The sequence below is a fragment of the Bison bison genome, unplaced genomic scaffold, assembly GCF_000754665.1.
Source record: "Bison bison bison isolate TAMUID 2011002044 unplaced genomic scaffold, Bison_UMD1.0 scf7180017864456, whole genome shotgun sequence".
Lineage (NCBI taxonomy): Eukaryota > Metazoa > Chordata > Mammalia > Artiodactyla > Bovidae > Bison > Bison bison.
In genome coordinates this window covers 18688497-18702252 of record NW_011495018.1, presented here as the reverse complement: position 1 = coordinate 18702252, position 13756 = coordinate 18688497, and the positions used below count along the sequence as shown (strand labels likewise).

General features: G+C 45.9%; 1 protein-coding gene across 6 annotated transcripts in view; it reads left to right on the top strand.

Moving 5' to 3' along the window:
- The first annotated feature begins 12264 nt into the window (after nt 1–12264).
- Nucleotides 12265–13756, top strand: part of TECTB (tectorin beta) — a 50302-nt gene continuing 48810 nt past the window's right edge. For all 6 annotated transcript variants that reach the window (XM_010859339.1, XM_010859341.1, XM_010859334.1 and 3 more), the window contains exon 1: nt 12265–12681. The gene's annotated coding sequence lies outside the window, so the exon portion shown is untranslated. The remainder of the gene's footprint in view (nt 12682–13756) is intronic.

Genomic DNA, 13756 nt, shown 5'->3' with positions numbered 1-13756 from the left:
AAACGCCTGCACCCCTTCACTGCTCTCTTTTCTATTCACTGGGGTCTCCAAAGCCTTCTCAAACCAGCATTCAGGCAGATGCCTTCAGTTAATCAGAGTTAGCACAGGAGGAGAAATTGCAGCCTAAGCCCGAGACAGTGGGTCAGGAAGACTGGGTGGAGAAGTGAAAGTGAAAAGTGAAGTCGCTCAGTCATGTCCGACTCTTTGCGACCCCCTGGACTGCATCCTACCAGGTTCCTCCGCCCATGGGATTTTCAAGGCAAGAGTAAAGGTGCCTCCCAAACAGAGTGGCCTAAGGATCAGACGGGAGTTTCCCAAGTGAAGTTGGAAAAGATAGTGGTCCCAGCTAGAAGCAGGGCCCGTGTGAGGACTAGGAGTTGGAAAGGGGGCAAATGATTCCATGTGGCTGAGTTTATAAAGTGCAGGGGGCAGAAGAGGCTGGAGACATGAACACAGAGGGCGGTGAAGGTCCTGGGAAGAATTGGAACTTGACAGGACAGCAGTGAATAGTCTTTGAAGGGCTTATGCAACAAAACACAGGGAGATGGACAATATCATAGTTTAACTTCAACCATCATTCTAACTACTCTACAAACCAGGGACAGTGCAGGAGATGGGGCTGTTGCAGGAACCAGGGGGTCGGGTAGGGGGTTGGGCTAGAGTGGTGTCTGGGGAAATGGACTAAGTCGGTGACTTGGAGGAAATTTAGGACAGGGAATTGCTTAAAAACAGTGATTAGACATGAGCACAGAGAAGAGGGTTGAGGACAGAGTCCGGCTTCCTCACGTGAGTCCACAGGTCCTCCCACTGACAAGGGAGAACTGAGCTGGGTATTCATATCTGCAACACCCCCAGGAAGCATCAGTACCTGAAGTTTTTGCAAAAGCTGTCTACGTCTCTACTGAGAACTTTACACACCAGACACGCAGCTGCTTCTCACTTCCACTTTAGGTCTCAGGCAAACTGAACACAAAGGCCTGTGTGTCCCAGGCATCTCCTTGTACGGGCACCAAGCAGTAGCCCAGCCTTTGAAAACCACTTGATATTGTAATTTGCCGATGGATGATCTTTGCAGAGGCTCATCCTAAGGCTCAGAAAGGGTAGGGATGTCATTCAACGTCACACAGCAAGTTGGAGATGAGCAGAGAATTAGAACAAACCAGTCCCAATCCATTAGCCGGCTTGCTGCTCAGGCCCCTAACCAACCCAGCATCTTAAGTTATTATGCCTCTTCCTGCCTTAGCATGTTTAAGCAATAGCGCCACACGCGGGAGAAAATGACAAAGCTCTCACCCTCTGTGCGTTGTGCCAGCGTCTCTACTAGACTCCCTTGTACATTATAAACACCCTTCAGGGTTTGCCTGAAGAGATAGATGGGTGAGCAGGGATTCACAACATCTACATGCATCCCAGTTCCTCCAGATTCTACGTCTTCCTTCTTTGATGGACTTTTAAAACCTGAAAGAACGTGGAGCGGGATGTGTTCAGATTCTGAAACATGACATTGGAATGGGACCTCACTTCTGAGAGCGAGCTGTGAGCTGAGGTAACACCTCTGACTCCTCTTTTCTAGAGACTCCCCCAGCAGGCATGTGAGCACTTTCTGTGGGCAGGACTGCCGTCAGCACTGCACACTTGCTACCCTTGCACTTCTGTTCAGGCCTCTGCACTTTATGCAGACAGGAAGCAACAAAAAAAGATTTTGTAAAGTTCACCTTCTTCTGAACTCTAGGCCCCTTTTGACTGACCTCCTTGTGTGGGGCATGCAAATTCAAAGGAGCTGAATTATAGTGTGAAGGGAAACGATGAGACATCTAAAGATCTGGGGGTGGGAAAGATGAAGGGAGGGGAGGTCCTGGCATCTCAGAGGCTGGGAAATCCCCACTGGGGTTGAGCCCACAAAGTAGAGAGTGAATATTGACAAGCCAGACAATATAGGCTTTCCCCATCCTCTACATCATTCATTCATTCAACAAATACTTTCACAACATCCTATAAAGCCTTCTGGATGCTGGAACAATACTACGAAACTCAAAAGATCAAAATCTGTTCTCATGTAGCTGATGTTATGGTGGGGAAGACAGCTGATTAAGAAGAACATCAGATGTTAGGTAATGATATGTGCTGGGGGAAAAACCTAAATCAAGGAAGGAGACAGATGGGGAGGGTAGTATGTGAGGAGTAGAGGGGTGGTGTGGGGGCAGAGAATACAAGGGATTGTCCTACAGGTTTTACAGGGAGCATGGCTTGCTGCCATCTTTTTTTTTTTTAACACAAAATCAAACAAGTAGTTTTTTTTTTTTTTAATTTTTGAAATATACTTGATTTGCAATGCTGTGTTAATTTCTGCTGTACATCTACTGACATCCTGATTTTTGGAATTCTAGCCTCCAGAACTGTGAGACAATAAATTTGTGTTATTTTAAGACAAAAAGAAAGAAATGAAGAAAAAGGAAGGGAAAAGAGAAAACTCGGAGAGCAATGAACCGTCATTATTATCATCCTTCTGTAGATGAAGGTAAAGCAGCATCCTTCAGGCCCCAAGTGAATTAACTAAGAAACCTCTGTTAAGAACAGGGCTCCTCATGGGCTAGAACTTTTACGTAGTTCAGGAAAACCTTGTCCCTGATCCTGACCTTGGCCAGAACAAGAGTGGGTCCCCCTAGTGATTTGCTCCTCTTGGTGATTGGCTTACACAACCTTGTATTGCAGCTGTTTCTTATCACTTCATCTTCATGGTGAGTGCTTCAGAGTCGTGCTGTATTTATTTTGAATGTTAAAAGCATACATCACACACTTAATATTTGGGGTGATATTAAGGAAATCAATCCTGAATATTCATTGGAAGGACTGATGCTAAAGCTGACGCTCCAATCCTTTGGCCACCTGATGCGAAGAACTGACATTGGAAAAGACCCTGATGCTGGGAAAGATGAAGGCAGCAGGAGAAGAGGGAGGCAGAGGATGAGATGGTTGGATGGCATCATGGACTCAACAGACATGAGTTCGAGCAAACTCTGAGAGATAGCGAAGGATGGGGAAGCCTGGTGTGCTGCAGTTCATGGGATCACAAAGAGTCGGACATGACCGAGCAACTGAGCAACAATTGTGTTGGGTGATAAGTTTAAAATGCATTCAGTATCAGACCATCTCTCCCACCCCAGCTGCTATCACTCTGGTTGAGCCCTAAGTCCCTGCAATGTTCTGGCCCCTGGTACCAACAACTCTGACCTCGTATCCTGTGTGACTTCTCCCTAAGGCACTGACCCAGCCACATTCCCCTCTGGGCTAGTCTTCCATCTGCCAGGATGGCTCTTGTCTCTAGAACTTTGTGCTTCTTCTTCCCTCTGCACGGAATAATTCCTCCCCAGTCACTGATGTGGCTCCTTCTCCAGCCTCCTACAAGTTTTTGTCCCTTTCTCGGTGAGGCCTACTCTTAACTCCTCATCTCCTGAACTTCCTGTCACCTTCTCCTTATCACTATTAAATATTTTACTTATTCATTTATGATCACCTCCCTCCATTAGAAAGGTCTACGGCAGAGCTTGGCAAGAGTAAACATAGGTGCTTGACAAACACGTGCTGAATGAATAATCAGTGTGTCTCATCCATAGCTCACTGTATCTATACTGCATTTCACTCCCGTGACCTGACTATCAGTTCCAAGTTTAACTCAGGCTCTGAGACCAGACAGCATCTTTCACAACTAATAATGTTCAAGCAGCAAAGTGTAGTTGTAGTAAAGCGTTCTTAGCTCGTGTGAATGCCAAGTGTCCCAGAGCCCACCTGACTCTGCTTACCCCAAACCCAGAAAGACAAGTCCTGGACATAAACACAACCCATTAAGTGTTACCAACAATCATCTCAGCAATGCTGAAAAGTGATCTCTGAACTTCTCCTTGAGTGATGCTCTCAAAAGAGGCTTTTCCTCTCCAGATTCTTCTTCCCTAGTCAGACACACAGGCACACACAGAAGTATGGAATGATGGAGCAAAGGAGCAAGGCAGGTTTCAGGGTCCAGAGGGTTAAATTCTAGTCTAGCCTCTTATACTTTGTAGCCATGAGTTTGCACAAGTTCCCTGTAGTCTCTGAACTTCAACTTACAAAACAGCATCTAATCTTAATCATCTCCATATGCTCCTTTTTAGCTCTGAAACTATTAATCTCCTGTGAAATCTAAGTCTCTGTAAAGAGGATGCCAGAAAGATCCAGGATTGCATCTTCTCTCCTCTTCCACTTGACCTGTCTCTGCTCTCCATCTCTTCCCTCTGAAAAGATCATTTTCAGTCACACTCAAGGGGAATTTTGATTACAAGTTTCTTGAAAGGGTCTCTTGAGCTTCAGGTAGATTATCTCTGAAATGCAATAAGCATACTGACCTCTTGGGATGAAACAAACTCATATACACAAATCACCCCCCTCAGTGCATGACATAGAGCAAGCTCTTGGCAAACATTCATTCTATCCCTTTCAGGGCCCCTCACGATTGGTTTGGTGAGTCCAAGGAAAGAGAGAGTATACCAGATCATTAACTCTGGCCTCCATCTGATCTCTTTCCCATCTTCTCTTTAGAGATAACAGGCCAGGCCAGTTTGCCTTGGTCTGTACGCTTCCTCCTGAAATCATCATGATGTCAACAGGCATTTTTGTGGATCACTCACAATGGCAACCCACTCTAGTACTCTCGCCTGGAAAATCCCATGGATGGAGGAGCCTCATAGGCTGCAGTCCATGGGGTTCCTAGGAGTCGGACACGACTGAGCGACTTCACTTTCACTTTTCACTTTCATGCATTGGAGAAGGAAATGGCAACCCACTCCAGTGTTCTTGCCTGGAGAATCCTAGGGACGGGGGAGCCTGGTGGGCTGCCGTCTATGGGGTCACACAGAGTTGGACACGACTGAAGTGACTTAGTAGCACAATATTTATTTAACTTACATGCAGAGTATATCATGCAAAATGCCAGGCTGGCTGAAGCACAGGATGGAATCAAGATTGTTGGGAGAAATATCAATAACCTCAGATATGCAGATGACACCACCCTTATGGCAGAAAGTGAAGAGGAACTCAAGTGCCTCTTGATGAAGGTGAAGGAAGAGAGTGAAAAAGCTGGCTTAAAACTCAACATTCAAAAAACTAAGATAATGGCATCCGGTCCCACCACTTCATGGCAAATAAATGGGGAAACGATGGAAACAGTGACAGACATTAATTTTTTGGATTTCAAAATCAGTGCAGATTGTGACTGCAGCCGCGAAGTTAAAAGATGCTTGCTCCTTGGACAAACCTAGACAGCATATTAAAAAGCAGAGACATTACTTTGCTGACAAAGGTCCATATAGTCAAAGCTATGGTTTTTCCAGTAGTCTTGTATGGATGTGAGAGTTGGACTATAAAGAAAGCTGAGCGCCGAAGAATTGATTATTTTGAACTGTGGGGCTGGAGAAGACTCTTGAGAGTCCCTTGGACTGCAAGGAGATCCAACCAGTCCATTCTGAAGGAGATCAGTCCTGAATATTCATTGGAAGGACTGATGATGAAGCTGAAACTCCAATACTTTGGTCACCTGATGCAAAGAACTGACTCCTTGTAAAAGACCCTGATTCTGGGAAAGATTGAAGGCAGGAGGAGATGGGGACAATAGAGGATGAGATGGTTGGATGATATCATCTACTCAATGGGCATGAGTTTGAGCAAGCCCCAGGAGCTGGTGATGGACAGGGAGGCCTGGCATAGTGCAGTCCATAGGGTTGCAAAGTCAGACACGACTGAGCAACTGAACAATAAGAACCCAGTGTCTTGGTTTTTTGCAACAGGCAGTCTCTCGTTTAATTTCACAACAGCCCTCTGTGAGACAGATAGCATATCCCCATTTTAAAGATGAGGAAACTGAGGATTGGGATGTTAAGTAGCTATTCACAAGTTAGTGAGTGAAGCCTGGGAACGAACTTCTAGTTTCCAGATGCCCTGTTCCTTCCTCCTTCCCAATGCTGTCTGGTGAAATGGATTGGAAGGAATGAGTGGCTGCCTGGGAAGCTGGGCAGACAGGGGACAAGTTGAAGGAATTAACATCACCCTGGCCCCTGACCTACTAAGGGGAGAAAACTAACACACCTTAACCTGTTAGGCAGCCACATGTCTATGGTATTACATCTTATTTCTAATTTTTCCAATGATCTTATAGAAAATAGGGGTTCAGAGAAATTAAGGAACTGGCCTGAGGACACCCAGACAGTGACTGATGGAGTCAGGATTCCCACCCAGGCTGCCCTGGCTCCATGACACCCCCGATCACTCTGTAATTATTTCCAGTAATATTGGATGCTGGGTCCTAGGGGTGAAGTCTAACAGCTGCATTATTTGAGCACTTACCCCACATGAGCCCTGCTCTGAGTCTCATCATAGGAACCAACAGCAAGGATTTGACCTCGACTTCCCCTCCTCTCACCTGAGCCCACCAGGTACCCTCCCTCTCACCAGCTGTCCCGCTCACCAGGCCTTGAAATGGCTCTGCTTCAGTACCACTGTCCACACTTTCTCAGAGACAAAGGACAGCTCGGGGCAGAGACTGTCTGGGTTCCATCTTTGCCCCCTCTGTGGCACCTGGCTTAAAGTCTCTTTCTTAAAGCTTGAGAATGAATGGCTCTCCTCTCAATACCATGGGAACTGTAATGAGAAGCACATTTTACTTCATTACCAGATTGTTGTTGTCAATTTTGAGATGAAATGGGCTGTGAAATTCACAGTTAAGCAGTAAATACTCAGATTAAGAGTGACTTGAGAGCTGAAACCATCTGATTCAAGGTTGAGCCCTTATCCATGACCTCAATGCACAAGCTCTGGCAGGTCTAATAACCCTTTAAAAATGTCTGTGAGTATTTTTGAGGATGTTCATTTGTCCACCACAAGAATTTGTAGCTTTACTCAGATTCCCAGAGTGGATGAAGACCCCCCTCCCTAAGTACACAGTACACACCCAGTCATCCATCTAACCGATGTGGAATGAACGCCTCCTTAATAACCATTTGCTGCCTGGATTAATGGGCTTCCCAATTGGCTCGGAGATAAAAGAACCCACCTGCCAATGCAGGAGATGCAGATTCTATCCCTGAGTTGGGAAGATCCGATAGAGGAGGAAATGGCAACCCACTCCAGTATCCTTGCCTGGGAGACCCCGTGGACAGAGGATCCTGGAGTGGCTGTAAGTCCATGGAGGGATCCAAAGAGTTGGACATGACGAAGCAACTAAACAATGACAACCTGGATTAATAGCTAAAGGAAGAGAAGCGTGCAAAGTGCAGACTATTTATTTCACTGGTCTTAGGTAAAGCCTTTGGGGTTCTCCTAGGTGACCAAATTCTTTTCCTCAGTCCAAGTATCATGTAAATCAACATTCACAGGCCAAATCTTAAAAGTGAAAATGTTACACAGTTTTGGACTGGAAACTGGGAAACCTGAATTCTGATTAAAGTCGTTGCTTAATCAGTCAAAATAGCCAAAGGTAAATCCTTGAAAGCAAGGTGGTTAATGGCAGTTCTTAACCTGTATTCTCTAAAGGAGATCAGCCATGGGATTTCTTTGGAAGGAATGATGCTAAAGCTGAAACTCCAGTACTTTGGCCACCTCATGCGAAGAGTTGACTCATCGGAAAAGACTCCGATGCTGGGAGGGATTGGGGGCAAGAGGAGAAGGGGACGACAGAGGATGAGATGGCTGGATGGCATCACTGACTCGATGGACATGAGTCTGAGTGAACTCCGGGAGTTGGTGATGGACAGGGAGGCCTGGCGTGCTGTGATTCATGGGGTTGCAAAGAGTCGGACACGACTGAGCGACTGAACTGAACTGAACCTGTATTCTGCCACAACCAAATGACAGATGACTTTCCCATTGGAAAACAGGTATGTGTGTTTTTTTTTAATGTACAGGAAAGTAAAATATGACAAAAATTCCCACTCAGTCTGCATGCATCAACAGCATATTCCAGAACAGTCTTTATGACACCACACACCTGCATCCTTCCAGGTCCCCATGCTTCTCACCCACTTCTGTCCTTCCTTTTGTTTCTATCCAAGAAAGCATATGAACAGGTGAGCAACAGAACTCCCTCCCAATTTAATTTAAAAGTTCATCGTTTCCAGATGCAAGTGCTCCGGTGAGTGTGTGTTACAAACTCATGTAATATCCCTCCAGCAGACTGTGAGCATACAGAGCTAAAGAACCACAATGTGCGTGGATGGCGAGACTGTGACTTTATAGTCAGGTCACTAGGAGAGCACATCTCAGCTTTGATGTTGGGCTGTGTGACTTCAGGAAGTTAAGTGACTTCTCTGTTTTTTCCATCTGAAAAACGGCAATGATGGCCCCTTACTCATAGGATTGTGAGGAATAACCAAGACTGGTGTGGAAAGGACTTACACAGTCCTGTGCTCAGCCCTTGGAAATGAATTTTGGTGCCTGTCTCCTCCTATTCCCCTCTCTGGGCCTCAGTTTCATGGTCATCAAGATGAGAAAGTTAAATTAGATCGAGGTCAGAAGACATGTGTTGGCCTCTGTCACCTCCTGCCTCTAGCGTGGCTCCCAGTTACTTTGGGAAGAGTCTTTCCTAAAACGGAGGAAACAGACAGAAACCCTGTCAGCAAAATGATGCAACAAAAATTTGCTACTTGAAAACTTTGTTGCAGCTATTTCTCCCTGAAGGATAGGAAAGGTCTGCCTTCACCCCTCTAGCACCCACAAAGGGAACACATTGTCCAGGCTTTCCACACTTGACAGACAGAATTAAGTGGCTACAAACCCTCATTCTCAAATTAAGGGACCAGTATCCTTGCAGGAATATGGCAGGAGCTGAGGACACGCAAAGGCACAGGGCAAGCAACTCACCCTCCTGAGACACCAGTTTTATTCTAATTCATTTTTCAACTTTAATTTTTCATGCTAAGTTTCTAAAGTGGCTATATAAAACCTTAGTTTTGCTTTTTAGAAAAAAACACACACAGAGAGAAATAATGCAGTGTCAAAAGTTTTTATGGCTGTTTAAGACCAGGGAGGAGGCATAATCCATGGTATTCCACAGTATTCCACTGTGAGGGAGAAAATTTGAGAAACATAGCACAGAACAGTCTCCCTCAGATCTCCTGTGGTCGTGTATCTGTGTCAGGTCCAGGCCTGCCTTGGACTATCAGAGCTTACTAAAAGTAAACAGATTCATTAAAATACACAGCTGGGGGTGGGGGTGGGGAGTGGGGATGAGGGGAGATGCAAGTTCACCTTGAGAAGAATTAGCTCTGAAGGCAACCAAAGCAGGGACAGCTGGCATACTAAGAGCTCCTGGCACCAGGCTGTAGGATCCTGGGGGAATATCTCCATTCTGTACCCTGGATGAAAGGCTTTCATGGACATCCCACAGCCTGCCTTTATGATGTTAAAGGCAGGTAGGGAATGGGTCCATCCTTCTTATAGTGTGTGACAGGAAACCCAGAAGCTATAAATGTTGCCATGGAAAGAAAGCTCACAAGTCAACTAAGCATCAAGGATGACAGAAGTCTTCCCATTTCTAGGCACTGCTTACATTTTGAAAGCAACTCATTTTCTTATGTACAATTGGAAAGTATAGGAAAGCATAAACCAGAGGTAAAAGTCACCCACAATCCTTGTTTTAGTCCGTCTAAGCTGCTATATCAGAATACCAAAGACTGTTGTTTAGTTGCTAAGTAGTGTCTGACTCTTTTGTGACCCCATGGACTGTGGCCCACCAGGCTTCTCTGTCCATAGGATTTTCCAGGCAAGAAAACTGGAGAGGGTTGCTGTTTCCTTCTCCAGGGGATCTTTCTGACCCAGAGATCAAACCCATGTCTCCTGCACTAGCAGGCTGATTCTTAACCACTGAACCACCAGGGAAGTCCTACCAGAGACAGGGTAGGTTACAACAATAGAAACTTATTTCTAACAGTTTGAGAGGCTGGGAAGTCCAAGATCAAGGCACCAGCAGATTCGATGTCAGATGATGGGTGACTTCCTGGTTCATAGAAGGCTATCTTCCTGCTGTGTCCCCATGTGGTGGAAGGGGAGAGAGTTCTCTGGGCACTGATTCCATTCATGAAGGCTGAATCCTCATGATCCAGTCATCTCCTAAAGGGCCCACCTCCTAATACCATCACACTGCAGGGTTAGAATTTCAACATAGGAATTTTAGGGGAACACGTTTAGTCCATAACTATCTCTTCTCCCAGAGATAACAGCTGTTAGCATTTTATATAGTATATATATATACAATATACATATGTGTATATATATAATGTATATGTGTGTGTACAATCTAAATTTGGGATCATACTATACCTAATGTTTTATAACGTAACCAATTTTTTTCACTAAGCATTAAATTATGAGCATTTTTCCATGTAAATATTCTGCCTTCTCCGAGGTCTCCAGAAATATCCAATCTGCTTTCAGGAAAAAACAAACAAACAAAGATTTGGTTTTATTTCTAACTAGGTGAGCGCCGAAGAATTGATGCTTTTGAACTGTGGTGTTGGAGAAGACTCTTGAGAGTCCCTTGGACTGCAAGAAGATCCAACCAGTCCATTCTGAAGGAGATCAGCCCTGGGAGTTCTTTGGAAGGAATGATGCTAAAGCTGAAACTCCAGTACTTTGGCCACCTCATGCGAAGAGCTGACTCATTGGAAAAGACCCTGATGCTGGGAGGGATTGGGGGCAGGAGGAGAAGGGGACGACAGAGGATGAGATGGCTGGATGGCATCACAGACTCGATGGATGTGAGTCTGAGTGAATTCTGGGAGTCGGTGATGGACAGGGAGGCCTGGCGTGCTGCGATTCATGGGGTCACAGAGTCAGACACGACTGAGCGACTGAACTGAACTGAACTGAGTAAGAGACAGAGATGCTGCTCCTTAGATATTTTTGAACCCAAAAATTGACCATCCCAGGGAGGTAACCACCTTCCTCGAGGCCCCAGGACTTTACTCAGATGGCGCCTTAGGAAAGTGGCATCTGTAAGAAGTGAGAAGGCGTTAACACTCAGCTTCCAATGGCGCTTGGCACTGCGGTTGCTGAACCAACTCACCATTTCCCTGCATCTTTCAGTCACTCACAACCTTCCTGAAAAAGTGGAAGCAGCCAGTGGAGAGGAGGCCCTGAAACCAGCCAAGAGGAAATGCTTGCCGTGTTCCCCCAGCCCCCGCATCTACACCACCCTCACCCTCTAGCGCTTTTACAAATCTGATAAAAATCGCATTTTCCTTCCTTCCAGTTTCTCATGTTTTCTTCTAACACAGGAGGCTGTTTCAGAAGTTGGAAGATGGCCACTTTTACCCCGAAGCTCCCCTGCCCTCCCACCCAACTCTGAGAAGAGTTTTTCTTTTGGAAGCCAATGCAGACCTTTCTCTATTTTGGCCTTGGGACAGAGGAGGAGGGGGTGGTCACACTGGAACAAGGGAACAGGCCAAACCTGTCAGCTTCTCCCTCAGGACCCTCTCTTTCTCCCACCACTTTGGGAGGTTAAAAGGGGGCTTTTTGAAAAGCAGAAGAAAACAGAAAGCCTTTTGGAACAATGCTTTAACTGTTACCAGATCCCTCTCATAATATTGGGACAGGAGCCAGGTGAAACCAGACTGGAATGTTCCATATATTCTCACACATTTCCCCTCCACCCTGCCCCACAAAGTGTATCCACTTGCAAGAGAAAAAACAAAAAACACCCAAGAGTAGTATTGTAGTATTGTTCACCACACTTCCTGGTCCTCGGCTCCCCGCAAAGTGGGCAGATAGGACGGGCTTGCAGAAAACCAGATTGCTTCTCATACAAAACACTGCCAGGCATTTTTTTTTTTTTTTTGCATATGTTTGTTTTAAGGCAGATTCCTCCTCCCTCGGTAGACTTTTAAAACCAAGCCAAAGCACCAGATTTATTTGTAAAATAATAAAACACTGACTCTATCAAGTGTTTTTAGAGAAACTTTATTCCAAATTCTTTGTTTTGCTCATTGAAGACACCAGGAGATGTGCCTCGTTTCAGGGTCAGATACGGACGTGGTGGCCAGGAAGGAGGTGACTCCTCAGCATTTGTGGAGGAGGCCAGGGCTGTGATAGTGACCTTGGCAATGCACAAGCCTCCTCCACCACCTCACCACCCCAGAAGAGAGTTTTGAAAGAATTTGCTTTTTTTTTTAATATATATATTTCCAAAAAAAAATTAAAAATTCAAAACTGCGTTGGATTCTTGATATCTATTTTGCTGTTTAGTATTTATATTTGAATTACAAATAGGACAAGAGGTGACATAAGACTTTAAGAGCTTCAAGCCCTGCAGTCTTAACACAGCCTGTGCTTAACCACTTCACCAGGCCTCAGCTCTTCCTGCGTCAAACATCGCGCTCCTGCCTCCTGCCTCAGTCACGTCCACAACCCACTCGCGGGGGCAGGTGGGGGGTGCATGCTGACTTCCTGTGACATGTTCCTCCTTCAAAAGGCTGCCCGTGATATTTTCGTGGACCTTCTGCTGTGGAAAGTGCTGGAAACTGGTGGCGGAAGGAGAAGAGGAAGGTGCACGGGGATTTCCCCTGTTGCCCTGAATGGGAGGGTTCAGAATTAATTCTACGCGGAGATAAAAGAAGGTGGGGCCAGGATCTCTGCGTGCCATCCTCCCACTGCACAAGTGAGGTAAGAGAAACCCAAGGGAGGACTCAGCTCACCTGTGGGCAGAGTCAAAACTCAATCCAGGAATCGCTCTCCTATCAGTTCCTTCCCTTTTAGTTCCATTTGTCTTTGACCAGAAAAGCCTCCAGCCATGAACTTGATTTCTTTTTGGGCAGGACATGGTGTAACAGTCACTTTCAATGAATTTTCAGTGCCTCCTTCACTGAAGTGCAACCTTTTCCCATGTTGCAACAGACCATAGAACCTGGGACCTTTCATTAGGTCTCTTTCTAGGCTAGACAAATCTTGTCCACACTGGGCAACCCCCTAGAGCTGGAGTCCTCTCTGCCTTCCATACTCCACATCTCATTCTTCGTGGTCTGCCCACATAAGTACTGATGGGCCCCAGCCAGAATGGGAAGATTCAGGCTTTCCTCAGATCTCAACCCAGACATCTCCTCCAAGTCTGCAAAGTCATGTTCTAGGTGTTTAGTAATTCTTTAGAAGATATCCTGAGTGTCTTGGGCTTCCTTGGTGGCTCAGATGGTAAAGAATTTGCCTCCAGTGCAAGAGACTGGGTCCAATCCCTGGGGCGGGAAGATCTTCCCCTGAAGAAGGGAATGGCTACCTACTTCAGTATTCTTGTCTGGAGAACTCCATGGACAGAGTGTGTCTTACTACTACTACTACTAAGTCGCTTCAGTCGTGTCCGACTCTGTGTGACCCCAAAGACGGCAGTCCACCAGGCTCCCCCGTCCCTGGGACTCTCCAGGCAAGAACACTGGAGTGGGTTGCCATTTCCTTCTCCAGTGCATGACAGTGAAAAGTGAAAGTGAAGTCGCTCAGTCGTGTCCGACCCTCAGCGACCCCATGGACTACAGCCTCCCAGGCTCCTCCATCCATGGGATTTTCCAGGCAAGAGTACTGGAGTGGGGTACCATTGCCTTCTCCGAGAGTGTGTCTTTGTTATATGTTATTTTCAAATTTTTATTGTTTCACTTAAAGCAGGAGTTGCAAACACAAATGCCTTAAGAATTGAGACAGGAAATAGGAATGTGAGAGCCAGAAGCAAGTGGAAGCACAGCTAGAGACTCTGAGT